The 27420-nt window shown below is 42.0% G+C and overlaps 1 protein-coding gene across 6 annotated transcripts in view; it reads right to left on the bottom strand.

Moving 5' to 3' along the window:
- STX11 (syntaxin 11) overlaps positions 1 to 27420 on the bottom strand; it is a 54143-nt gene that overhangs the window by 15478 nt on the left and 11245 nt on the right. Inside the window, exon 1 of one of the 6 annotated variants that reach the window (XM_074397335.1) lies at positions 25486 to 26120. The exons of 2 other annotated variants lie outside the window; for them this stretch is intronic. The gene's annotated coding sequence lies outside the window, so the exon portion shown is untranslated. Of the gene's footprint in view, positions 1 to 18359; positions 25419 to 25439; positions 26121 to 27420 lie in introns of those variants that run through there. 3 more of the 6 variants (XM_010337534.3, XM_010337533.3, XM_074397336.1) reach the window with 3 other exon arrangements.

A 27420-nucleotide genomic window follows, 5' to 3' on the forward strand; every position in this document is an offset into this window, starting at 1 on the left:
GTAATTTCTCCACGGGTGTGGAAGTCAGGCAGATAAAGAGCAGCTACTTATTGTGCTCCTTCCTAATCAACCCAACAACCATGTTAAGTAAAATCCGAGAAGGTGAGAGCAGAAAAGGACTGTAATAATGATCTTGCACAGTGCCTTCATTGCAAAGATGAGGAAAGAGAAGCTCATTGTATTAACATATAAATAATATTAAAAAGCGTTATTAAGGCTGGGTTCAGTGGCTCATGCCTGTAATCCCAGCACTATGGGGAGGCCAAGGGGAGTGGATCACCTGAGGTCAGGAGTTCAGGACTAGCCTAGCCAACACTGTGAAAACCCATCTCTGCTAAAAACACAAAAATTCACTGGGCATGGTGGTGTATGCCTGTAGTCCCAGCAACTTGGGAGGCTGAGGCAGGAGAAAAACAAAAAAGAGAATGTTATTAGCAAAGTGCAAAAAACTCTTAGGTAATTGCCTTTTCCAGTTATAGCAATAAAATCCTAACATCTATAAAGCATTTTCATGAGGGTAGCATATATTGAGACTTCAATAAATGACAGCTATTAATTTTACTTTATTGTCCTATTGTTATTGTTTGAGATAGGGTCTCACTCTATTGCCCAGGCTGGAGTACAGTGGCACAATCATGGCTCACTGCACCCTCTGCCTCCTGTGTTTAAGCAATGCCTCAGCCTCCTGAGTAGCTGAAACAACAGGCATGTGTCACCACACCCAGTAAATGTTTGGCATTGCTATTAGAGTTAGGGTTTTATTAGGTTGGCCAGGTTGGTCTTGAACTCTTGGCCTCAAGTGATACACCTGCTTCAGCCTCCCAAAGTTCTGAGATTATAGGCATGAGCCACCGTGCCTGGACAATTTTACTATATATTTTTTTGTTTTTGAGGCAGGGTCTCACTCTATTGCCCAGGCTGGAGTACAGTGGTGCCATCTTGGTTCACAGCAGCCTTGACCTCCTGGGCTCAAGCAATCCTTCCACCTCAGTCTCCTGAGTAGCTGGGACTACAGGCTAATTTTTGTATTTTTTGTAGAGACGTGGTTTCACCATGTTGCCTAGGCTGGCCTCAAACTCCTGAGCACAAATGATTCCCTCCACCTCAACCTCCCAACATGTTGCAATTACAGATGTATGCCACTGCGCCCGGCCTAATTTTAGTATTGTAGTACCAGATAGTATCTGAACCATGAAAGCATCAAGTCATTACATTATTTCCATGATGTGGTAAGCATCTGTTCTCATCCCACATTCCTGATCTGACCTCCTAAGTGTCCCTATTCTTTTCCCTTGAATTTGTACATACTCACTATGAAAGAGTGCAAAAATGTTTTTCTGGTGTGGTGCGGTGGTTCACACCTGTAATCCTGGCTTGGGAAGCCAGGGCGGGTGAATCACTTGCACTCAGGAGTTCAAGACCAGCCTAGGTAACAGGGCAAAACCCCATCTCTACAAAAACAGAAAAATTAGCCAGACATGGTAGTGCACATCTGTAGTCCCATCTACTTGGGAGGCTAAGGATGGAAGATCACTTGAACCTGGGAAGCAGAGGTTGCAGTGAGCTAAGATCACACCACTGCACTCCAGCCTGGATGACAGCATGACCCTGTCACAAAATAATAATAATAACAAAATAAAAATAAAAATTTTCTTACTACACATTCTTTGCAACTTCTCTGATCAAGAGGTACAGACTATCTCCCAACTCCTTGAGCTTGAGTGTGGCCATGAGACAGATTTGCTTTGACCACTGAGACATTAGGAAATATGATGCAAGCAGAGGTTTGGAAAGCATTTGTGCAAAAGGGCTTGCTATTGGGTACCTTCATTCCACTAAATGATGAATTCTGTACTAGCTTGCAGGAAGATGATGCCCAGCTGAGCAGTACTTGAGGCTGAGCACAGCCCCCAGTTAACCCACCAAAAGACTGAACATGAAGGAGGCCAGGAGAGCCCAATAGAAGACTGTTCAGCCAATCAACAGGATTGTGAGAAGTAATACATCATTGCGTTTGAAGCCACTAAAATGGGTAGCAGTTTCTTATGCAGCACAAGCTAACCGACACACAAACTGGTACCTAGAAGTGGCATGCTGCCAGAACAGAAACCTCAAACATTCCACAACGGCTTTGGCACCAGACAGCAGATGAAGAGCAGTGACATAACTGCCAAGGAACACTGGAAAGATGGCATGCAGACTGCTAGAGGAGACTGGAAGTGGTGAGGAAACTGAGAGCAGTCAGGAGAAAAGGCAACCTTTATCATAGGGAGCCAAACCCTTGGCAACACTGCTGCCTAGGGCAGCTCCAAAGACTGAAAATGTCAGCATGAATTTTGCATCTCACTGCAAAGATCTCCAGACAATGTTGAAAGTGTTTGAGTGTGTCTATAACTACATAGAATTTCCACAAGATAGAGACAAACTAAAAATTGAATTATCTAGCTGGCAAGCATTATTTAGAGAAAATAGAAACCAGAAGTCACAAGATAGGAAAACAAAAACTTTTTACCTCTCCCATCTCAACTAAAAGAAACAATTCTAAGAAAGAAATGGCGTCAGAGTAAAGACCTTGGTAAAACTGAATAAGGTGTCCCATAGAACTTCTCAACCAGACAAAGTGAGCCTAAGACTCTAAGCATATTGTCTCAAAGCAGCCTGACCCTCAGCCTGAAGTAGACAGAGGTCTACCACGAAAACAATTATGAATGTAGGTTTTAGGGGCATGGAGGCTAATTAGATTCTTTGGAAATCCACAAAGCTTTTAAGAGCATTTTACTGACAAGCACACTCACAATCTTGGCCTAAAAATACAGAGACTTTTCAAAGGAAAAGAGCCCTCTGGGTCCCCAACTTTTTATGATCAGGATCTAGGCCGATGAAGTTATTTAGCAGCAAAAATAAGCCATTTGTTAGGGAAAAAGAAGAGGGTAGAGCCAAGAACAGTGGAGAACTATAAATGAGGAAACCACTTCTGAAAAGCAGACTTGGGTTCTAATCAAGAAACATGGCCCAGCTCAGGAACAGGAGCACCGGTAACATGTGCTTGGACAGAACTGCTATGACCAGTGATTGTCATGTGTATCCTGTTCATGGTTCTTTTTTTTTTTTTTTTTTTTTAACAGGTTGCCTACTTTTGTTATCCTTTTCCTATCTCGTCATTATATGTTAGATGTGTATGGGAAAGACAGCCTGTTCATTGTCTTGGGATCAACAGGATCAGCACAAGAAGAGCTATATCTGCATAGTTTAAGCTGTGTCTAGATCTCATACAGATCAGGCATAAATCTCTAGACTTCGAGGATAATACTATAATCTGATGAGACTTCAGAGAATCCTGGGATGGGAATGATTATATTTTTTTTTTTGCAAGAGAAATGTGCATAATTTTTGTCAGAGACAGACTATATTTTATTACAACAAATGGCAATAAATTCTTAGCAGTACCTCCCATTAAGAAGTGGCATCAGTTTCTCTGCTCTTTGAATCGGTTTCTCCACCCTTGGCCATGAGACTTGCTTTGACCAAGAGGATGGTAAGAAACATAGACCAAACAGAGGCTTCAATAGCACTAGCACCTTGGGGCTTGCCTGCTCTGGGAGCACTGAAACCATTATGTGACAAAGCTCAGGCTAGCTTCCTGGAGGATGAGGACACATGGAGAGCCAGGCCAGGCCCCAGCTGACTCACCTCAACTGAGCCCAGGTGGGATCCTTGGAAGAACCACCAGTGCTCACTCTCTGCCAGAGACCGCTGTGGAAGGTTTACGTGGATTATCTAATTTAATCCTTGAACCCATGAGAAATAGCAAATTGTTATTTGGAGGTGGCTTGTTATACTGACAAAGCTACCTGGTATACCTCTCTTTGGGTTTCTCTATGCTCCTTAAGGTATATTCTTCTTTAAAGAAGACTTGCAGGCTGTTGTGAATCATGGATAAATTATAGTTCCTGGAAAGTAAATTCTCATGCATTTAAAACAAGTTTACTGCTATGATTTTAAAACACAAACATAAGCAACATGAACCAAATAGCTGTCCTTATGAAGTATGTCACCTATGCAATAATTGTGAACTAAGCTATATATTAATATCTTGATTTTAATTCAGTAGACCTTTGTGATATTCTACTCATATTGTAGGCAAAAGTTAATGTAAAGCATACACAATTTTTAAAGCCCATGTTTCAGAACATATCTGAATATAGACCTTTTTTTTTTTTGAAGACCATGGTCATAATCATGGTGAGGAGAAAAAAAAAACATGCTAAAAAAAAAAGACTATTTCACACACACACAACTTCCACACAAAGACTCTGCAAAAGTTGTTTGATAACACAGTGTGCTAAACAGGCAGCGGAATCAGGAAAGTACAGAGATACTTGGCAGTTTTAACCTTGGCTGAGTTTCAGTCTGATAAGAGGTTCTGAGAACTTGGAGAGCCAGTGTTAAAATGGAAGTGGATAGTTCGAAGTGCATCACAAGCCTATCATTCAGCTCACCAAAATAGGCAGTATGTAGGCACAGGGTAACTTCCCCAATAACACAACTCCACTGCCACATCCAACAGTTCATTGTCAAAGACTGGACCAGGGAAGTTTTCTGCTGCCATGCTAAAAAGAGCAAAAATTAGTGGGATGTGAACTCAGCTTCTAAGGAATTTCAGAAGCTGATTATGGACTTACTAACCCTTCAAGATGTTAACAGCAATCAGGATACTTCTTTTCAGAGCTGTAGGATCCACTTAGAATTCCACGTCCACACAGGGACGTACAGGAGAAGGGCCAAGTGTTCAAGCCTGGGGAATCGTGGAGACACAGCCAGATCCCACCTCTGCTGCTGCTAGGTCTTGCCTGGGTTTCCTCACTGGTTTCAGGGTTCCCAGCAGTGAGGGCAATTCTGAACAGATGAGTGCAATTCTTAACCGATGAGTGCCTGTCAAGCCTCGGCTAAGTTCTGTCTTGTTGCAGGACATCTTCTCTATACCCTGTCTTCCCAATGCATAAATAATGACCTCATAGGATAGTAGAGAGGATGAAATGAGGCAAGCCATGTAAAGCTCTCAGAGTGAGCACTCTCTATGTTACCTATGGTCATGTATTCACGTGATTTTAATTCTCTGAAATAACTAATGTAGATTCAGTAACTTATGCAGCAAGCATGCGTAAGTGTGATCTGGCTATGATAGACAAAAGCTTGTGTCTTTGGTGTTTCCAAGGAGCAAATTTCTTACCGATCCATTATTATGCTAATAAAAAGGCTTGGATCACCGAGGGTATCTTTTCTGATTAGTTTCATAAGTACTTGGTACCAGCAGCTTGTGTTCACTGCAGGGAAGTTGGACTGCATGACAACTGCAAGAATTTGTTACTCGCTCACATCTGTCCTGCTCATCCTCCAGTGGAAATTCTCCTCAGAAATAATATTTATGCCAAGTACTTTCCCAAAAATGTGACTTCTCTGCTTGATCCATGTGCCAAGGCATCCTTAGATCAATAAGAAGTAAATAATGTTGCGTTGAACAGCATGCTAGCGGTAGTGAACAGAAGTATGAGTGTGGAAGATTTTCAAAAGGAGCTTAGCATAAGGGATGCCATATATGTTGTTGCCAATGCTTGGGAAATGTGACTAAAGACACAGCTGTGCATACCTGGCACAACCTCTGGCGTGTGACTATGTTCAGTGATGATAACAAACAAGGTGGTGACTGAAGGATTCTGTATTAACAGTTGAGAGAAAAATGATGCACGATCTCCTTATGTATGCAAAAAATATACCTTCGGAGTCCATCAGTAAGCTGGAAGAAGATATCAATGAAGTTTTTTTAACATCAACAAGGCGTCTACAGTTCTTCATTCATTGACTGATGGCAAAATAGCTGAAATGTTTCTCAGTGAAAATGATTATGATAATAGGGACAAGGAAAAGTGCCTATAGATGACACAGTGGATATGTGATGAGCTTATTGAATGGCTAGAGCAGCGTGCATTTATAACAGAACAAGAAATGATATCAGTTTCTAAAATCTAAGAGACTTCTAAGACAAAAACCATTGTTAATGAGGCAGATGACTCTGGAGGAAATATTTTAAAAGGCCGTCCAGCAGGATGCCTCCTCACCCTTAGAGGACCTACTTCCCTCAACTATTACTGATACTTCTTCTCACCTAAAAAAACTACAATGTACAATAACTTTAATCAAAATACACCATGCCATTGTTGTTCCCGTTAACAGCGGGTACAGGTATTTGGTGATGCTGCTGGGCTTAGTTATGCTGAACACATTATTTTTTTCACTGTATTAATGTTATATATATATATATATATATATATATATATATATATATATATTTACCATTATGTACTTATGTGTGAATAAGTCTAAGAAAATGATTGTAGTCAGGCGTGGTGGCTCACACCTGTAATCCTAACACTTTGGGAGGCTGAGATGAGCAGGCTATTTGAGTCCAGGAGTTCAAGACCACCCATGGGAAACATAGTGGAACCTCACCTCTACAACAAGATGCAATAATTAGCTGAGAGCAGTGGTATACACCTGTATTCCCAGCTTTGGGAGGCTGAGGTGGGAGGATCAGCTGGGCCCAGGAGGTTGAGGCTTCAGTGTGAGCTGTGATCTAACCTGAGCAACAGAGCAAGATCTTGACTTAAAAAAAGAAAATGAAAAAGAAAGAAATTATTGCTTATTAGTAGTATGTAAATTCAGAGTCAGGAGTGATGGTGATACCAAGCAAGCACAGATGGTCCATGTGGGTGCCTGAGATAGTCACACCTTTGTTTTCTGATGATTCAATGTCCATAAACTTTGTGTCATGCACAAAATTATTGAAAACACTGTATACAATTATCTTCAGGCTATGTGTATAGGTATATATGAAACATAAATTTTGTGTTTAGATTTGGGTATTATTCCCATGATATCTCATGATGTATATGCAAATATTCCAAAATCCAAAAAAATCTGAAATCCAAAACACTTCTAGTCTGAAGCATTTCAGATAAGAGATACTCAACATGTAATAATACATCAAATAAGACAGAATTGTTTAACGTGAAAAGTAAAAACTTTCCATCATCTAATACAACTATATATAACTCTATTAAATAACCAATGATAAAATATAATACATATTCTTCTAGATTCTTTTCTATACCAGAAGGTTGTGAACACTTAAGAGACAGTGTTCAGAAGAACCAATCCTGTTACTGTGAAATTTAGTTCCTTTCCCTGGAAAACCACAGAAGCTGTCTGGGGTTTCTCCTTCCCAGGGGCATCCCTCAGAGATGCAGGGACACAGGGCAAGTCACACCATACTTTCCATCAACAAAATTTTTGTGCAGGTGAAGTCAGGTAAAAAGAAAGAGAGAGATAGACAAAAAGAAAGGAAAGAAAGAAAGGGAAGGGAAGGGGGAAGGGAAGAAGAGAGGGAAAGGGGAAGGAAGGGCTGGGAATAGTGACTCATGCCTATAATCCCAGCACTTTGGGAGGCCACGGCAGTCAGATCACTTGAGGTCACGAGTTTGAGACCAGCCTGGCCAACATGGTGAAACCCTATCTCTATTAAAAACACAGGAATCAGCTGGATGTGGTGGCACATGTGTAATCCCAGTTACTTGGGAGGCTAAGTCAGGAAAATCGCTTGAACCTGAGAGGCAGAGGTTGCAGTGAGTGAGATCACACCACTGCAGCCTGTGCAACACAGCAAAAGTCAAGGAAGGAAGGAAGGAGGGAGGGAGAGAAGGCAGGCAGGCAGGCAGGCAGGCAGGCAGGCAGGAAGGAAGGAAGGAAGGAAGGAAAGAAGAAAGAAATGAAGGAAGACTGAGGGAAACTTGGAAAAGAACGGGAAATTTTAGAATGCAAGAATATCCTCGTGTGTGCTTTCATGTTTAAGAATCTCAAGATGGTTACCCCAATGCCACACATTCCAGAGACTGTGAAAGAATCTTGAAGCATCTAAGCTAGTCTGAGGACTGATATTTTTAAGACTTAGTGTTTACATAAAAACCCTAGGAAAAGACCTAGGCAATACCATTCAGGACATAAGCATGGGCAAAGACTTCATAACTAAAACACCAAAAGCAATGGCAACAAAATCCAAAATTGACAAATGGGATCTAATTAGTTTCTTCTGTACAGCAAAAGAAACTATCACTAGAGTGAACAGGAAATCTACAGAATGGGAGAAAATTTTTGCAATCTATCCATCTCACAAAGGGCTAATATCCAGAATCTACAAGAAAAATTAAAAAATACACAAGAAAAAAACAACCCCATCAAAAAGTGGGCAAAGGGTATGAACAGACACTTCTCAAAAGAAGATATTTATGCAATCAACAAACCTATGAAAAAAGCTTATCATCACTGGTCATTAGAGAAATGAAAATCAAAACCACAATGAGATATCATTTCATGCAATGGCAATCATTAAAAGTCAGGAAACAACAGATGCTGGAGAAGATGTGGAGAAATAGGAACACTTTTACACTGTTGGTAGGAATGTAAATTAGTTCAACCATTGTGGAAGACAGCGTGGCAATTTCTCAAGGATCTAGTAGAAATACCATTTGACCCAGCAATCCCATTACTAGATGTATACCCAAAAGATGATAAATCATTCTATTATAAAGACACATGCACACATATGTTCATTGCAGCACTGCTCACGATAGCAAACACTTGTAACCAACCCAAATGCCCATCTATGATAGATGGATAAATTGTGGCATATATACACCATGGAATACTGTGCAACTATAAAAAAGGGTGAGTTCATGTCCTTTGCAGGGACACGGATGAAGCTGGGAACCATTATTCTCAGCAAATTAACACAAGAACAGAAAACCAAACACTGCATATTCTCACTCATAAGTGGGAGTTGAACAGTGAGAACACATGGACACGGAGGGAAATATCACACACTGGGGCCTGTCATGGGATCGGGAACTGCATTAGGAGAAATACCTAATGTAGAGGATGGGTTGATGGGTGCAGGAAACCACCACAGTACATGTATACCTATGCAAGAAACCTGTACACTTTGCATGTGTACCCCAGAACTTAAAGCATTAAAAAAAAAAAAAAAAAGACGAGCCGGGCGCGGTGGCTCAAGCCTGTAATCCCAGCACTTTGGGAGGCCAAGGCTGGCGGATCACGAGGGAGATCAAGACCATCCTGGTCAACATGGTGAAACCCCATCTCTACTAAAAATACAAAAAATTAGCTGGGCATGGTGGCACGTGCCTGTAATCCCAGCTACTCAGGAGGCTGAGGCAGGAGAATTGCCTGAACCCAGGAGGCAGAGGTTGCGGTGAGCCGAGATCGCGCCACTGCACTCCAGCCTGGGTAACAAGAGCGAAACTCCGTCTCAAATAATAATAATAATAATAATAATAATAATAATAATAACAACAATAATAAAAAAAATAAAAAAAAAATAAAAAAAAGACCTAGTGTTTATAAAATTAGTGGCTAGGTTTTCTTTTGGGAACAAGTTAACAGTTTTAATCCATGACCTATACATTGAACATCTCTTCTGCATAAGTGTCTCATAAAGGTAAGCTGTCTTCCCTTCATCCCCACCACCAATTAGTAAGATTTCATTGTTAGTAGTGGTAGGTTTTGTTTAGTTTTTCAGTTAGATTCAGGAACATGTAGAGAAAAGATCTTATTTTTCATCTAACAGAAGCCTTAAAAGTACTGTTTCCAAGCAAGAAGCAAAGGGTAGATACTCCTACTGTTGCTAACATCATTTGAAAAAAAGCGTTCTCGGCCTTTTAAGCAAGGGCTTATTCCCATTTCCATCTCTAGCTGCATAAATTTGAGCGAGACATTTGACATCTCTGTCAGTTTCCTCATCTGTAAAATGGTAATAACTCTACTTACTTCACAGGGTTACTTTTTGATCATTAAGTAACATAAGTTATACACATGAAAGCACTTTGTAAACTTTAAAGTATTTTACAAACAGTCTTAGGAATTATTATTTTGAATATTGTCATCTATAATCAGTTAATTTTTCAGGTAGCTTATTGAAGATATTAAAAGTACTACTCATTTGGAAGCATTTGCAGATCATATGATCTAAAATAATTCTATGAAACCAAAGAATGATTCTATTATTAGGTTTTTCGTTTTTTTGAGACAAAGTTGCGCTCTTGTTGCCCAGGCTGGAGTGCAATGGCGGGATCTCAGCTCACCACAACCTCTGCCTCCCAGGTTCAAGTGAGTCTCCTGCCTCAACCTCCCAAGCAGCTGGGATTACAGGCATGTGCCACCATGCCCAGCTAATTTTGTGTTTTTAGTAGAGACAGGGTTTCTCCATGTTGGTCAGGCTGGTCTCAAATTCCTGACCTCAGGTGATCTCAGCCTCTCAAAGTGCTGGGATTGCAGGCATCAGCCACCACACCTGGCCTCTCTTACTAGCTTCTTACATTACTCCTATAACTCAAGTGACTGACTATTAGTGCTCTATTCAGCCTAAACTTCAGGAAGACAGGAGTTAGGTGTTTTGTATTCTCTATATAGAAGGGGCAAAGAAAAACTCACTTATTGTAAAGAAAAGTTGTCTTCAAAGTGAATATCTTGCATTATACCTATCAAAGAAGACAAACAACCAATATCTTCTTTCAAAACAAAACCAACTAAAAGGCAGTAGTTGATCAAATTTCGTATACATTTACCCCAATTGAAACTGTTTGATGTGGCAACCGTGCTCTTAAGCTACATAGGCTGGGTCCGGTGGTTCACACCTATAATCCCAGCACTTTGGGAGGCTGAGGCAGGCAGATCACCTGAGGTCAGGAGTTCGAGTCCAGCCTGGCCAACATGGTGAAACCCTGTCTCTACTAAAAATAAAAAAATTAGCCGGGCATGGTGGCAGGCGCCTGTAATCCCATCTACTTGGGAGGCTGAGGCAGAAGAATCACTTTAACCTGGAGATAGAGGTTGCAGTGAGCCAAGATTGTACCACTGCACTCCAGCCTGGGCAACAAGAGCAAAACTTTGTCTCAAAAAATAAAAAATAAAATAAAATAAAGCTATATAAAATCAACATCTACAGGTATTGAAAAAATCTTAAACATCTTATAATGCTAACAGGATTTTAATTTTCCCTTATATGTGAGCTTCTAATTTGGATAAAAGGGATGTTGCATGTTTGCAGTGATACTGGTAATGTTTGCCATGGGAATTAGTAGCTATCTTTCTATATGTCCAAAAGTGCAGAAAATTCTGTAGCTAAAGAATAATGTAATTTGTTCTCTCTTGAACAGACTATCAGTATCCATGCAGAATAATTCCCAGAAATTATGACATGCATACAATTTTAACTACTGTAACTTTCACTTTTGCTTACTGTTGAGTATTCTTTATCATTCAATTTTAACATAATATTAAAATACCTCAATTCTATTAACTAAAATATACACAACAGCATAGAAATAATAGCATCCATTAGCTTTATTTTTATAAACCAAGTTGAGAAGCCTTTTAATGAGACCTTAAGTAATGTTTGTAAAGTAGACTATGTGATTGATATCCTTATCCACATCTTTTAGGACACATGTTTGCATAGGCTACTCTGACAGGGACTTTCATGTGTTTATTCATCAAGTATTGATTGAGTATTTATATGCCAGGCGTGATATGATGAGGTGAGCTTAGTGAGCAGAAAATAAGTGGTCCCGGTCCTTTTAAAATATATTTTCTAGGTAAGCAAGACAAACAAACAAAAAAACAACTTAACATAAAGCTTTTTATGAGAGAAAGAGAGAGAGAGAAAATCTTGCTCTGTCACCCAGGCTCAAGTGCAGTGGCACAATCATAGCTCACTGCAGCCTCCACCTGCTGGGTTCAAGCAATCCTCCCACCTCAGCCTCCTGAGTAGCTGGGACTACAAGCCATAAACCACCACGCCCAGCTAATTTTTAAATTTTTGTGCTGGGTGTAGTGGCTCATGCCTGAAATGCCAGCACTTTGGGAGGCCAAGGAGACTGGATTACCTGAGGTCAGGAGTTCAAGACCAGCCTGGCCAACATGGAGAAACTCCACCACTACTCAAAAAGAAAAAAAATACAAAACTTAGGCATGGTGGCAGGCGCCTGTAATCCCAGCTACTTGGGAGGCTGAAGCAGGAAGGATCACTTGAACCCAGGGGGCAGAGGTTGCAGTGAGCCGAGATAGCAACACTGCACTCCAGCCTGGGTGACAGAGTGAGACTCCATCTCAAAAAAAAAAAATTTTTTTTTTAATTGTAGAGATGAGGTCTCACCATAGGCTAAGTTTTAACATTTTTGTAGACAGGGGGTCTCGCTCAGTTGCCTAGGATAGTCTCAAACTCATGGGCTCAAGCAATCCTCCTGCCTTGGCCTCCCAAAGTGCTGGGATTACAGGCATAAGCCATGATGCCTAGCCCATAAAGCAGTTTTAAAGAAAAAAATTTTAATGTTATAAATTTGAAAGAAGGTAAGACTGATCAGATATTTTAAATATAGACACAATTGAAACCAAAACTGACTTACACAACTTCCCCACTATCAACTATCTGACAGAGGCTTACAACACAAAGATGGAACTATGAAGACGGTGGGAGAAATTTATCTTCACTTTTCTATGGATTTACAATACATTTATTAATTTCAATCATTGGTGTCAACCATGACACCAAGAATAGCTTAGTGTTTAAATAAGGATGCAGAGTCCAAGAAGCCTGCATGGCGCTCCCAGCACCGAGCAAACTAGAATAAGACGATCGACCTCAAAAAGGTGCTTACACACAGTGGATCAATTCTCAACAAATGCAGGTATTTTCATAGATAAAACTTATGTTGTCACTCGTGTCAGTAAACATTCACACTTTCTCCGAATATCAACAAGAAAATGTATAAATGATAGTTCAGTAATTTTCTACTTATGGCTCTTGGCCTGTCTTGGCCTATAGACTCCACCGTGGTGTGCCTGCTTATCCTGCCTTCCTTCTGGAGATGCCCACCAACCAGAGATGTCCCTCACCCTTTCCCACGCCCTTTCCAGATTCAAACTTGCCCATCTAAACATCCCATGCCTATAGTCCATCCTCTATGTTTTAAGGCAGTAAACAACTTTCTGATGAATATATCTGCTTGTAAGTGCTAATAGCTCAATATACTCCTCCATCCAGAAAACATATTTGCATTTCTGAAGATGCTGTCGCTATTCTGGATAAAATAGCAAATTGAACATTACTTTCGCTCCCTTCCAAATCTCCACTAAATGAACGTTCTAAAGGCATAAGCCAACTAGGATAAAGAACAAATGAGAAGAAAGCAGCAACACAATTTTGGTAATTATGAAGCAAATGGAAAAATGATAATTGGTCTAGCAGATTTAAGAAAGTTAAATCCAGCTGGGTGTGGTGGTTCATACCCATAATCCCAGCACTTTGGGAGGCCGAGGTGGGTGGATCGTGAGGTCAGGAGTTCAAGAACAGCCTGGCCAAGATGGTGAAACCCTGTCACTACTAAAAAATACAAAAATTAGCCAAGCGTGGTGGCGGGTGCCCGTAATCCTAGCTCCTTAGGAGACTGAGGCAGGGAATCTCTTGAACCTGGGAGACAGAGGTTGCAGTGAGCTGAGATCATGCCACTGCACTCCAGCCTGGACAACAGAGCAAGACTCTGTCTCAAACAATAATAATAATAATAAAATTTAAAAAAAAATTAAGTTAAATCGTCAGTGAACAATGGAAAAGTCCAAGAAGCAACTGAAGTTACACCATAAAATAAATTTCTAAAGACTCAGAACTCATAATAAAAGGCCGAGTACCTATGGGAAAGGGGGTGATGGTGGGGTAATAGCAAGTTGGGTTTGGTCAGAAGCTTTTTTAAGAAGTGGGAGTTTTTTAAGAAGCCTCCATCTTCTGTTCCACCCTGGCAGAAGAGTAGACAGATTAGACTGAGAACAGGGTAAAGGAGAATCTAGACTGTGGTAGAGGTACTCAGCTGAAAAGAGAAGAATTCAGTGAATGTTTTCACATGGAATGTTGAACCTTCAGACCCTCCTTCTTCACCTACTTTCCAGCACACTGGCCTACATCTTACAGGCAGAAAAATGGAAGATCCTTTCTATAATGGAGAAAGAAAGAAAAAAAAGCTGAAAAAAATAACAGAGTAAAGATAAGGAGCTTAGAAGTCCAGTCCCTTACATTCAAATTCCAAACAATAGGAATTTCAGAGAGAAAACATCCTATGAATGAAAATATTTATTGTGTTTATGCTGCCGTTAACAGTGGGGGCTGCAGGTGTCTAGATGTCAACAGAAAGGCAAACTATCCATAGCACTTGAAGTTGCAGCAAAAGGCAGTCAATAACTTAAGAAATTTTCCAATTTAGCACCACCAAAAATATGCTGACGAAAGAGGATTTTCCGCTACTGACTGCTGTTAATCTTTACAGATGAGGTGACTCTATTAGAATTTTGATTCCTTAAGGAATAAGTTTCCTTCTTTAAAGAGTTCACTTCCAAAAAGACAAAATACCATCATTGCTTCTTATTTAAAAATTCAAATTCTTAATGAAAATATAAAAATGGAGCTCTTTTACAGTTAATAAAGTACTCAACTGGATTCACAGTGGCTAAACTGATGACTGACACTTCAGTAATGAACCAAGTTCAACCTATACAAAATAAAAAGTGCAAGAACAAATGTCTAGAATTATTTCCTTTCCATCCATATGCTCCTTTTATACAATATTTATGGTAAAAGCAAGACAAAAAAGGAAAACATGAATGAAGTTATACTTGAGATAAACCAAGGAATATGCCAAAGGAGGTGAGGAAAGATGTGAAAATACATGGCAGATGGTCATCACAGGACCTCACACATCCATTCACTTGAAGTCATATTTCAAGCCTGAGTTATATTTTCACCTGCACTGTAATTTTTAGTTGATTTTTTTTAGCATCAGTGTGGTCAAGATGCTGAATGGTGTGGATATGTTTATCCACTTAAATGGGACATGGCGGAGCATTTTAGAACTCCACCTACATCTAGTAAGTACTGCTTGATGGTGAATTAATCCCTCCCTCCTTGCAATCTGCCAAATGATGGGTATTCTTAGTACTTAATGTAGATGTTCACAGGTTAAAGATCACATGTTAGCACTTGGCCTATTTGCTTTGTGATGTCAGGTTAAACAAGAAATAGGTTCTCACTAGAGAAGCAATTTACTTTTTCAACCCAAGATTTGCCTGTTAACTTACATATGAAACTTAAGGTCCTTTTTATTTAATATAATAAATGTAAATAAATTGCAGTAGAAGAGCTGCAAAGATTCAAAAGTTAAAAATCAAGAAGTCTCAATCCTTACCCTAAGCTTCCAATTTATGAGGAGAAATAAGCAGGTATAAAAATATTTTTTAAAAAGGCCAGGCACAGTGGCTCACGCCTATAATTCCAGCACTTTGGGAGGCCAAGGCAGGCGTGAAGTTCACTTGAGGTCAGGAGTTCAAGACCAGCCTGGCCAACATATAGTGAAACCCTGTCTCTACAAAAAAATACAAAAATTAGCTGGGCATGGTGCATGCTTGTAGCCCCAGCTACTTGGGAAGCTGAGGCAGGAGAACTGCTTGAACCTGGGAGGCAAGATCTTGTCACTGCACTCCAGCCTGGGCAACAGAGCAAGACTCTGTCTCTCGAAAATAATAATAATAACTTAAAACAACAACAACAACAACAACAACAACAACAACAACAGCAACAAAAACAAGAACTGGCCAGAGAAGCAGAAAAAGAATCCAGCATGAGCCTAAGCTGGGTGGAGGCTGCAAATTGCAACACTGGGGTTGTGGCCTTTTCACCTAGGGCATCAAAAGTGACGTGGAAAGATAAGAAATCTCAGTGGACATGAACTTTTGAGGCAATGCGCTTCACCCACAGTCTCCAACAAGCACATCTCTCAAGCACCCTCCTAGGCCATAGTAATCAAATCCTTGAGAATTTTTTTTTTTTTTTTTTTTTTTTTGAGATAGAGTCTTGCTCTGTCACTCAGGCTGAAGTGCAGTGGTGTGATCTTGACTCACTGCAACCTCCACCTCCCAGGTTCAAGAGATTCTCCTGCCTCTGCCTCTTGAGTAGCTGGGACTACAGGCGCATGCCACCATGCCCAGCTATTTTTTTGTATTTTTAATAGAGACAGGGTTTCACCGTGTTTGCCAGGATGGTCTCGATCTCCTGACCTCATGATCCACCGTCCTGGACCTCCCAAAGTGCTGGGATTAGAGGCATGAGCCACTGTGCCCGACCTAGATTAATTTTTAAAAGGCTGTGATATAAGTTCATGATTTTCAGAGTTTTACGTTTATTCTTCCACTGTATATTACATATTAAAATATTAACTAACTTCTAGCAATGGTGCATTGAATGAGACACATAGAAACTTCCATCTGTTTCTTGTTACCTATTTTACTTCATTAAATGAAGGTGTTTTCTTTTACTCTCTTTTTCACATACTAAACACACACACACACACACACACACACACACACACACAGATAATTGGTCAGTTTTGAACCAGCTCAACCAAAATACCTTCCTTTGTCAAAAAGTAGTCTCTTGGCTGGGTGGTGGCTCATGCCTGTAATCCCAGCACTTTGGGAGGCCAAGATGAGTGGATCACGAGGTCAGGAGATCGAGACCATCCTGGCCAACATGGTGAAACCCCATCTCTATTAAAAATACAAAAAATTAGCCAGGCATGGTGGCACGTACCTGTAGTCCCAGATACTCAGGAGACTAAGGCAGGAGAATCACTCGAACCCGGGAGGTGGAAGTTGCAGTGAGCCGAGATCATGCCACTGCACTCCAGCCTGGGTAACAGGGTGAGACTTGGTCTCAAAAATAAAAATAAAAATAAAAATAAAAAAAGTAGTCCCTTGTAACCAAATCCAGCCCCTTAACTTCTATTTTGATATAAATTATATTTCAGGAAAATGGGATGCTTTCTCTGACCTTTGACTAGGCTGGGTTTCCAGCTCTATAATTTCACTTCTATTTTTCTAGTACTCACCGTATTTTATCGCTAATTGTTTGATAACATATTCAATTGTTATTTATCTTCTCTGGTTGCCCAAAGCTTCATGAGGCCAGGAGCTGTACCTATTGTGTCTGCACCATGTACTCCAGAGCACCCAACATATAGGAAAGCCTCGATAAATCGTTGTGGAATATATGCTCACCAGAATCGTTATTTTTTTCACTCATTTTTGATGAGGCTAGGTCTCTTGTAAACAAAAATGAAAAAGACTGTTCTTGCTCTTATAGGCTGCTAGAATAATGATAATAAATGCCGTAACAGAGTGATGTGCGGGAATACTTTGAGAAGTCAATCTGGGCAAAGAGGAGGGCAGGTGGTGTCTGAGCTGATCCTAAATGGTTTAACAGGAGTTAGCTGGGTAGGGAGAAGGGAAAGGGACCCAGGAAGAGACAACTTCAGCGAAGGCATGAACTACGGAAAGTGTAGGAACCGCATCAACGTGGTGTTCTAGGAGTAAATAAAACACATCAAAGTGTGCTAGAACTTAGATTATTCTTTAGGTGACTAATATAGACTGCAATGACCTGATTCAAAATTGGTAAGCTTAAAAGTACTTTTCCCTTTGAAGAAAAATTATTGCTGATGTCAGTGAATCAGATAATATGTTATCCTACATTTATGAATGTTTAACATTCCTGGCCAGGAACGATGGCTCATGCCTGTAATCCTAGCACTTTGGGAGGCCAAGGCAGGTGGATCACATGAGGTCAGGAGTTCGAGACCAGCCTGACCAATATCGTGAAACCCCATCTTTACTAAAAGTATAGCTGGCCATGGTGACGTGTGCCTGTAATCCCAGCTACTTGGGAGGCTGAGGCAGGAGAATTGCTTGACCTCGGGAGGCAGAGGTTGTAGTGAGCCAAGATCATGCCACTGCACTTCAGCCTGGGTAACAGAGTGAGACTGTCTCAAAACAAAAACAAAAACAAACAAACAAACAAATTTCCCTGAAAGTTATCTCTGATCCTATTAGATGGTCATTAAAGTTTTAAGACAGCACCTCAAAGCTTTCTCTGGCGTAAGATTTCCTGAAACCTTACTCTCCTAGAAAGTTGACCGATTCCTCCAAGTTCACTGATTCCCCTCCCTCATCTGCAACTATTCAAAAAATTTGGCATCTCTTATTTTGCTATCTAAGATACCATAAGGCCAAGCCAGAGACACTTCTCTCCCTCTTGCAATCTTGGTCAGAAGCCAGCAAAGGAATTTGGGCTGTGCTATCTGTTGGCCACATCAGGAATTTAAATGAAAAACAAGGGATGATGCTCACTATACCAGGACTGCTGGAACTAAGGCTCCAGTGCTTCTCTGCTGCCCCATGGTTCCCATGACTTCTGGATAATCTGAAAAATCCCAATACAATTGGTCACCATGAAAGGCATGAGTTTAGGGCGACGGTTCTCAAACTATAGCATGTATTGAAATCATCCGAGGAAAATGTGTTGAAAATGTCAGTTCATGAGTTCCACCCCTAGATTCTGTTCCAGTGGATCTAGAATAGAGCCCTGGACTTTTATTTCTGTTTTCTTTTTTTTTTTTCCCCTAGTTTTTGTACTGAATTCTCCTTGGTTATTCTGAAGGTTATATTCTACAGACTACACACAGAGATTCTCTGGACTGATTTGAGGACTTTTTCAAGGGCAAAAGAGAGAGAGAGAGAGAGAGAGAGAGAGAGAGGGAGGAACCCTAATATCACAAAATTGTCAAGCATTTAACAATGCTAAAGCCTAGCATTAAGCCAAGGACCAGCGTGTGTTATGCGTTTGTTCTGGGTCTGGACAGCCACGCTTGTTTGTTACCATGGGTGCCAGAGTTTAGCCTTCTTTGTTAGACACCGCTACTGCCCTCACCACTGCCTACTCTCCCTGGCTCTTCTGCTCCTAATCTTCCTAGGATTAAGTCTACTTTGTCTTCTTGCTCTCTGGTTAGCTATTCTAAAATCCTTAAGGACCTTGAGCAAAAATGACAACTTGCTGGGCACCACTCTGCACGGTGGTGGTCTGGGCCAGACAGACACAAGCAAGGCCATTGCAGAAGAGAACGCTCTCTTGGACAAAAATGTAGTAAGTGATGTGGTATCCACATCCCCTTCCGGTCCCCCAGGTACTAGGGAGGTTGGCTGCTGAAGGCCCCCAGTTCCAGAAATTGCCCTGGACTAAAGGGAGCTGCATCCAACGATCAGTTGATATGAGTACGAATGCTGAGCCTCTTGTCTCAGGAGGCAGAACAATTCTGAACAAGAATCCCAGCTTCTAAGTTCCTCACTGTGGAGGCCGTTGTTTTGCACACCCCACAGTTCAGTTTCTCCCTCTGAAATCTTGCTTCCCTCTCTCCTATGGTGTGTTGTCCCAGTAAAACCCTTCTGTATGTAAATTTTAGAGTCTCAGGGTCTGTCTCCTGGGAACTTGACCTGAGACACTGAACTTGCCCCTTTCAGTCCCGTCCTGACAGCATAATGTAGCAGGCCTCTGCATTTAACCTCGGGCAATCCTAGGTGGTCGCTTAATCTCTCCAAGTATTTCCCTCCTTATCTATAAAATGTGGATAATGGCAACGGCAACAACAATCCTTATTATTTCCATTCTTCCTGGCTGTTATGAGAATTAACATATATAATACATATGACAGTACTTCATAAACAATCAACAGCTAAATAATGTTATCAGCTAAACATCATATGTTGGTTTACCATGAAGTAATCAAGGAAGAGGGGAGGCGGAGATGGGAAATGTAGTATTATTACAGAATTTAGCTAAGACACTATGTCCTACTTATCTCAGATCGACAGATTTGGGTCACCAATCAACATAACTAAGTACACAATAGAAAATTAGAAAAACAACCATGAAAAGAGATGTACATTGCTGCAATCCTGAAACTGAAACCCAAGACAGAACTATTTGTTTACTGTTTCCATATGAAGATAAAAACAGAGCAATTTCCACTATTCTGAAAAAGCTGAAATTGATATTATTACCCAGTAAGCTATGCAAGGAGTAGTGGAATATCTCTTGACATCTTTGAACAGGGAAACAAATAAAACAAACATACAAAAGGGGAAATACTTTTCTAGAAGACATAGTATTTTCTAGATTATTTTGATGTCCTGTCCACTGAAAATAAAGAAAAGAATACAAATTAAATTTTAAAACACATTTAATTAGCTCAAGAAGGGTAACTGAAAATTACCAATTCCAAAACCCTAAATCAGTCTAAAAATTACCAAATTACTGAGCCTTACAAAGAAGTAGAATGAAATACACAAATAATGTCTGGCATCCATAAACTCAGAAGGAGAGGGCCAACAAATGACTTACTCTGATAGATGATTTCATTATTAGTAAAAGTCACAGAATGGTTGTTAGAACTGGGAGGAGCCTTAGAGACGGCGTAACAGAGCACCGAGCTGTAGCTATTCTCTGCTCTCAGGGAAACCACAGCTGAACTGGACAGGCAAGGCAAACCCACATGAAATATTAACCAAACCCTTCCCATTCTTAGGATCTGAGCACTGAATGGACTATAGGCAGTCACCTAAAAGCTCAGACCAAGGGGTAGACATGTGGGCTCTATCACCCTGCAAGGCTTCACGTCACTCTCATCTCATGGGCAACTATAAATATGCTGATTTCCCAATCAATCTGAAGAAATGCTGAGCAAAACATTTAATTCATGTGTGGAGAAATATTTTAAAACCAAGTTTTAGACGTTTGAACATTCTCCCTACCCTTGCCACTGCCCCCAGGCTCAAGCAGACCTCCTGCCTCAGCCTCCCAAAATGGACATTTGAACATTTTAAAGCTTCAATAAGTGAGTTTGCTGATTCAGTTTGAGTGTAACATTCACTGGGCATTTTAAACCTTACATGGTCCAAAGTAGAGAAGTTAAGGAAGGCAGCTTTGTGGAGACAATGGCTTAAGCTCTGGGAACCTCTGAATGTCTCCATTAAAATGTAAATTCCCAGGAGAAAAGGTCTGGTTATTCCAGGTTTCTTCCTAGATCAATTCTTAGTCCCTGATTGCTGAACAAAGATCAGGATATTAATCCAAGTCAGGGCAGGTTGAATCATCAATGAAAACAGTTAAGAGTTGGGATCATTTTTGGGGGCCAGTGGGGAGCGGTGGACAGGGTTGTTGGTCAAAATACCGCTGTTGAGACCAAAGAAATCTACCGAGGTGCCCCATATAGAAAGCAAGCTCTGAATGCAAGATACCGGAATCATTTTGCCAAGCTAAAGTCAAGAGGACAGGAGACACAGCAGGGCCAGCCTCACTTAATAAGATTCTGGAAGTTAGAGTAAGTAAGGCGCTTCTTCAGGGTAAGCTAGAACAAAATAGGATTCAGAAGGCAGATCACAAGTTAGGAATGTAAAATCTGGAGTTGTTATGTACCCGTCTGCATTTTTTAGTGATTCTTCCACCATTGGACCCTGCTGTGTAGATTAACGCCTCCCAGTCTCTCTGCTTTTATGGAAGATCTTAGCGACAAACATTGAGTGCATCTGAGAAACATGAAAAGCTCGGTATTCAGTGTTTAGGAAGAATGGTAACCAAGACAGCTCTGCAGACACAATGATTGAAGCACTTGGAACCTTCAGACACTGTGAGTCTCCATTAAAATATTTAAATTCCCAGGATAAAAAAAGTGTTTGATTATTTCAGGTTTCTTCCTAGATGATTCAGGTATTTCTTGGAGTGAGGGTGGTGGGGGGTGGGATGTCATGTAGCACAGTAGGGACACTGAGGGCCCATCGAATGCATCAAGGCCATTCTTGGATAAGGAAGAATTGTTACAGGCAGGAGAGTGATTTCAACCTGAGTTTACCATAATGTCCAAAACCTCACTGATTCATTCATCAAGACAGCACATCACAGCAGAGTGCTTCAGAATGCAAGCTCTGGAACCAAGTGCTTGGGATCCATTTCTGGCTCTGTCAGTTACTAACACTGCACTTTCTTCTCCAGTCAAAGCAGTTAATTTGAGTACCTATCTCACAGGATTGTACTGAGGAGTAAAAGGCTTAATGCACATAGTGAGCATAGGATAGTACCTGGCCCATAATAAGCATACAATACATTTTAGCCATGACTAGCATTTTTTTGAAAAATCTTAATGAGCACTGATTATGTGCCAAGTATAGTGTGAGCTTCTCACCATCCTTTAGCCCAAACCTATTTTCCACTGAGGAGGATATTCTTATCCTAGTCATTAATTAGAAATGTGGGAGTCATCTTAATTCTTCCCACCTCCTCACTGCCCACTTCTAAGTACACACCCGACTGGGTTCCACCTATTAAACGTCTACCAGCTCCTTCTCTCTCTTCCAGTCTGTACTGTCACTGCTCGATTCAGGCTTTCTTTCATGTTCCATCTCCAATATTACAGTGGTCTCCACTGTGTCTCCCTAAGGTCAATGTCACTCTCCTCTAATCTAAGATTTATAAAATTCTAAGTTTTGCTATTGTTTTTTCAAACACATACCCGACAGTATCATTCACTTGTTCAAAGGCCTCAGTACTCAGTACTATAAACCCTCAGGTCCCACATGGGCCTTTGTGATCTGGCCCTTCCTGTCTCCCCAGCCCTTGCTCTGTGCTGTCACTAAACAAGCTGGAGTTTCCAGACCGTCCAGTGCTGTTTCACTTCTCTATGTGTGCTGTTCCTTCTGCTGGGTCACCCTACCCTTCCATCTGCATGACAATTCATCCTCCTACATGAAGGTTCAGATTTCATCAATAAATGATGAAATAAATAAATCATCAATAAAATTTATGGATGAAATCAATAAATTCATCACTTTCTTAGACTTATCACGTGTCAAGCCTGGGCCAAATTCAGGGAGTACAATGCTGAATAATATACTCCACTCTGTCTTTGTCATAGAAAAAGTAACCTTAGGGGTCTCAAAGGAGCAATAAAGTTTGGAAATTAAGGCAAATTTGTCTCAAATTTAGCATTGTTGCCTTTACTAGTTGGGTATCTTAGCAAACTGGGGAAACTTGGAAACCTTGATACTTGGGCATCAAGTCTAAAAGCATCTCAGCAGATTTCAATTGCAACAGTAAACTGTGACACAGTAGATTTATTCATTTGGGCTCATATGGCTATAATGTGCTAAAAACATTGACTTGAACGACAAAAACAATGATCAAAAACTTGCCTCAATATAGTGTTATAAATTTATAAACTGCTAGGCAGGGCATGGTGGCTCACACCTGCAATCCCAGTGCTTTGGGAGGTAAAGGTGAGCAGCTCACCTGCGGTCAGGAGTTTGAGACCAGCTGGGCCAACAGGGCAAAACCTTGACTCTACTAAAAATACAAAAACTAGCCAGGTGTTTTGATGGGTGCCTGTAGTCTCAGCTACTTGGGAGGCTGAAGCACAAGAATTGCTTGAATGCGGGAGGTGGAGGTTCCAGCGAGCCAAGATTGCGCCACTACACTCCAGCCTGGGCAACAGAGTGAGACTCTTGTCTCAAAACAAAACAAAACAAAACAACCTATTAATTAGTCATACTATTTCCTAAAAGTCATGCTATTAACTAAAGGTGACTGCAATTGTCCAGGGGTGATAATCAGCTGAGTTCAGTTTTACATGGTTGTTAAATAATATGAAATATGGTTCATTCAAGTGCTTTAAAAACCATACCTTTCTAATTCATATATTTTTAAATCATGTATCAAATGAAGAATAGGCTGCCTACAAAGACAAGTAAATCAGTAAACGCAAAAGCTTCCTCACTTTTCCAGCCATGACCCAGTCTATTCCAAATCCCAGATCTGCAGAAACGTCAGTCATATTGGGACAGAAACTGTACCCTAGCACCTATCTCATTATAATGGATTTTCCAGCGTATTTAAAAAAACTATTATTTAGTCACACTATTTCCTAAAAGCCACACTATTAACTAAAGGTGACTGTAATTATCTAGGGGTGGTAACTGGTTGTTTAATTTTTAAATACACTGGGACCCAGCTTACTGAGTTATATTGGGACAGAAACTTCCCTCTGGGTGTAGATATACCCTAGCAGCTTGTCGGCAGGATCCCATTATTCCTGGTTGTACAAGCAAGGTTCAGAGAAGAGGCTGGCACAGAGAAGGTGCCTGGTAACTGTTGTTTGGGGCTGAACTCAGCTCAACTCAGCTCTAGTAGAGATGGTGATCCCTTCTCTATCATGTTGATAGCGTGTGCAGACCCTGCCTAAGCACTGCTACCCACTACAATGGGACCTGTGCGTTTCAACTTTTAAATTTCTCTGCTCCTGCTGGGACCTAGTCACTTCAAAAATCGTCATGTGGTTTTAACATCAATGTAGTCAGTATAAACTGTCTGAAATATTTTGGTTTTAGAGAGTTAGTTACAGTCACCACATTAAATGATACATTTCTACCACGCAGTGAAAATGATAACAAAATGGTCACTAGATACTGAAATTAATTTTCCCTTGGGCTTCTGTGGCAAAGCACATGATTTTATGGTTATCTTAGATCAGCCCAGTGACCTTTACTGGCATGTTGTAACATCAGGCGCCTTAAGAAACTGAAAACTCAAATCGTCACTTCCCATACCATTGCCCCAGGTTAGCAGGGCAGGCATTTCACATCTAGAGCCCCATTTTAAATACAGACAGAGCAAGCCTCGCTTTTCAGAAGTTCATTAACAAAGTCTCACAATTAAGAGAGCAGCCGTGTGACTCATTTTTGGATACCCGTAAGTAACAACTCCTCCCTTTGCTGAGAAACGGCTGAAATAAGTGCGTGAGAACCACAGGAAGTAATACAGATCTCAGCTGGTGTCAGCGGAGTCTAGAAAAAGGCAGAATTCCCTCTCGGACAGCGTGGTTCTCGCAGGATTGCCACTACCTCTCCTCTCCATTTTTCTAAAACGAAGTCTTAGGTGGGCTTCGAAGGGACTGCTCCGAGGCTCTATCAATTTCTCCGTCTTTCCCGGCTTCTGGGTGACAGTGCCAAGTTCAAGTCAAGAAGTACCCATTCTGGTGTTTTTGACACAGTCACCCTAATAGGAAATGAAGAGGTGATAACAAACACTTCAGCCTTTCAACTTAAAAGTAGTCTTGGGTGGACGCTTTATAAAGGCAGCCTACCAACGGGTATCCCTAAAATAATTCCTATGAAGCGCTAAATCCTCAGTCCCTTGGACTCTGAAATTTAAAAGAATTCGAATATATATATATATATTCTGCTTTTTACGAGAAGCCCAAGGCTGTGTTCCCGAAGGTGCCCAGAGGCGGCGTGAGGCCCTGCACCAAAACCCACTAAGGCCCCGCCGCGGATCCGGAGCCCAGACAGTGTTCCCGCCCCGGCCCGCCCACCTCTCCGCACTCTCCGCGCACCTGGAATAGGAAGAGAAATGGGGGGCTCAGGGAGAGAAAAACAAACCAGTACCCGGAGCGAGAGTTCGAACCGAGAAGCCCCTCTCCCGGCCGGGCGCGCGTCCCTCGTGGGCGCCGCGTTGGGGAAGGAAACCTGTTGAGCGACTCTCGGCGGCTCCGCTCCCGGCGCCTCCCGCGCCCTCTGCGGCCGAGGCTGGGCTCCTCCGCTGCAGCCCGAGCTCCGCGCCGCCGCGGCCGCATCTGGGCGCCGCCGGCTCTGCCCTCGCCGCTTAGGAAGCGACCACAGCTGGGGACAAGGCCCCGCCCCGCTTGACAGCGCCGGGGCGCGGCGGCTCGCAGAGCGCGGGTTCCCGCCCCGCCCGGAGTCCCTGCGCTCGGAGCCGCCCGGAGCCGGGGACGCGCCCCAGCACCTCCCGTGCGCCTCGGGGAGTTCCCACGGGCGGAGCGGACCCTCGCGGGGAGTGGGAGGTTTGCCGCCAGAAGCTGTTCCTCAGCTCATCCTCCGGTTCCCAAGGCAGGGAGCGCGGTGGACTTTCCCCGGGAATCCCCGCTGCGCTGATGACATTTGCCGTCCGGTGCGTTTCCGCCGCGAGGACGGTGGAAGCGGTCTCTGAGCGTGGGTGTGGCTGCCGAGGCTGCGGCAGGTCCTGTACCCGCTGGACCCTCCAGGAGGCGGGCAAGGAGCCTGCAGTCACACAGCGGCCGGGCAGCGCCTTCCCAGAACCCTGCGGCCAACCCCTCTCCAGTTGGCCTCAGAACCCGCCGGGCTCATCATTCCCTGGATATCAACCGAGCGTCCCCTTGTGTGCCCAGTATACCACCGCTCTCAGAAATACTGCCAACACCCTCCCCCTTCTCCAGGTCCCAGCACTTTAATGGGGAGATAAACAGAAAGTGTGGATTGTGCCAGGTGGTGGTAAGCACCTTGAAAAACAGAGATGAGGCTGAAAAGTAAGTGATATTCAAAAAGGGAAATCGGGCCTGGCGCGGTGGCTCACCCCCGTAATTCTAGCACTTTGGGAGGCCGAAGTGGGAGGATCGCTTGAGCCCAGGCGTTTGAGACCAGTCTGAACAATGTGGTGAAAACCCATCTCCACAAAAAATACAAAAATTAGCTGAGCGTGGTGGCGTGCCTCCGTGGTCCCAGCTACTCGCGAGGCTAAGGTGGGAGGATCACTTGAGCCCAGGAGGTCAAGGATGCAGTGAGCCTAGATCCTGCCACTGCGCTTCAGCCTGGGCAAAAGAATGAGAAGGAAAAATAAAAATAAAAAACGAATCCTGCCTTGATGGGAGAATGTTTACACACAGGAACTACCTGAAAGAGCTCCCAGTTGCCAAAGATGGAACCATTTGAGCAACCAAGTAAACTAAACAAAGTCTTATTGGATTAAAAGCCAAAGTAAAAAATATCCATGAGTCTACACTGATATAAATAAATAATTGAATAAATAAATAAAAGGCAGACAGGAGACAAATCTCCTACACAGAATAGTTCCAAATAATTTATGTAGATCATCTATCCTAGGCTGTGCACAGCGACTTCCTCCAAAATAGTACAATATGGAAAGGGGAGAAGAGTAGCTTTACAATGGAGAAAGCTGATAGACACTACGCCGGCCAGAAGTTCTAAGTCAACCTCAACAATCATGAATTATATTGATGACATGCAGTTAATACAATGTGATGAATGTGGCCTATTACCTCTGTGGTCTTCCTCCCCAGAACCCATAACCACCTTCTCATAATGAGAAAAATACCAGACAAATTTCAATAGTGGGACATCCTACAAAATACCTGACCATATTCCTCGAAGTTGTCAGGTTATCAAAAGTAAGGAAAGTACAGTCCAGACGTGGTGATTCATACCTGCAATCCCAGCACTGTGGGAGGCTGAAGCGAGAGGATTGCTTGAGGTCAGGAGTTCAAGACCTGGTCTGGCCAACATAGCAAGACCCTGTCTCTACAAAAATTAAAAATAAAA

Source organism: Saimiri boliviensis, chromosome 4 (genome assembly GCF_048565385.1).
Source record: "Saimiri boliviensis isolate mSaiBol1 chromosome 4, mSaiBol1.pri, whole genome shotgun sequence".
In the NCBI taxonomy this organism is placed as follows: Eukaryota; Metazoa; Chordata; class Mammalia; order Primates; family Cebidae; genus Saimiri; species Saimiri boliviensis.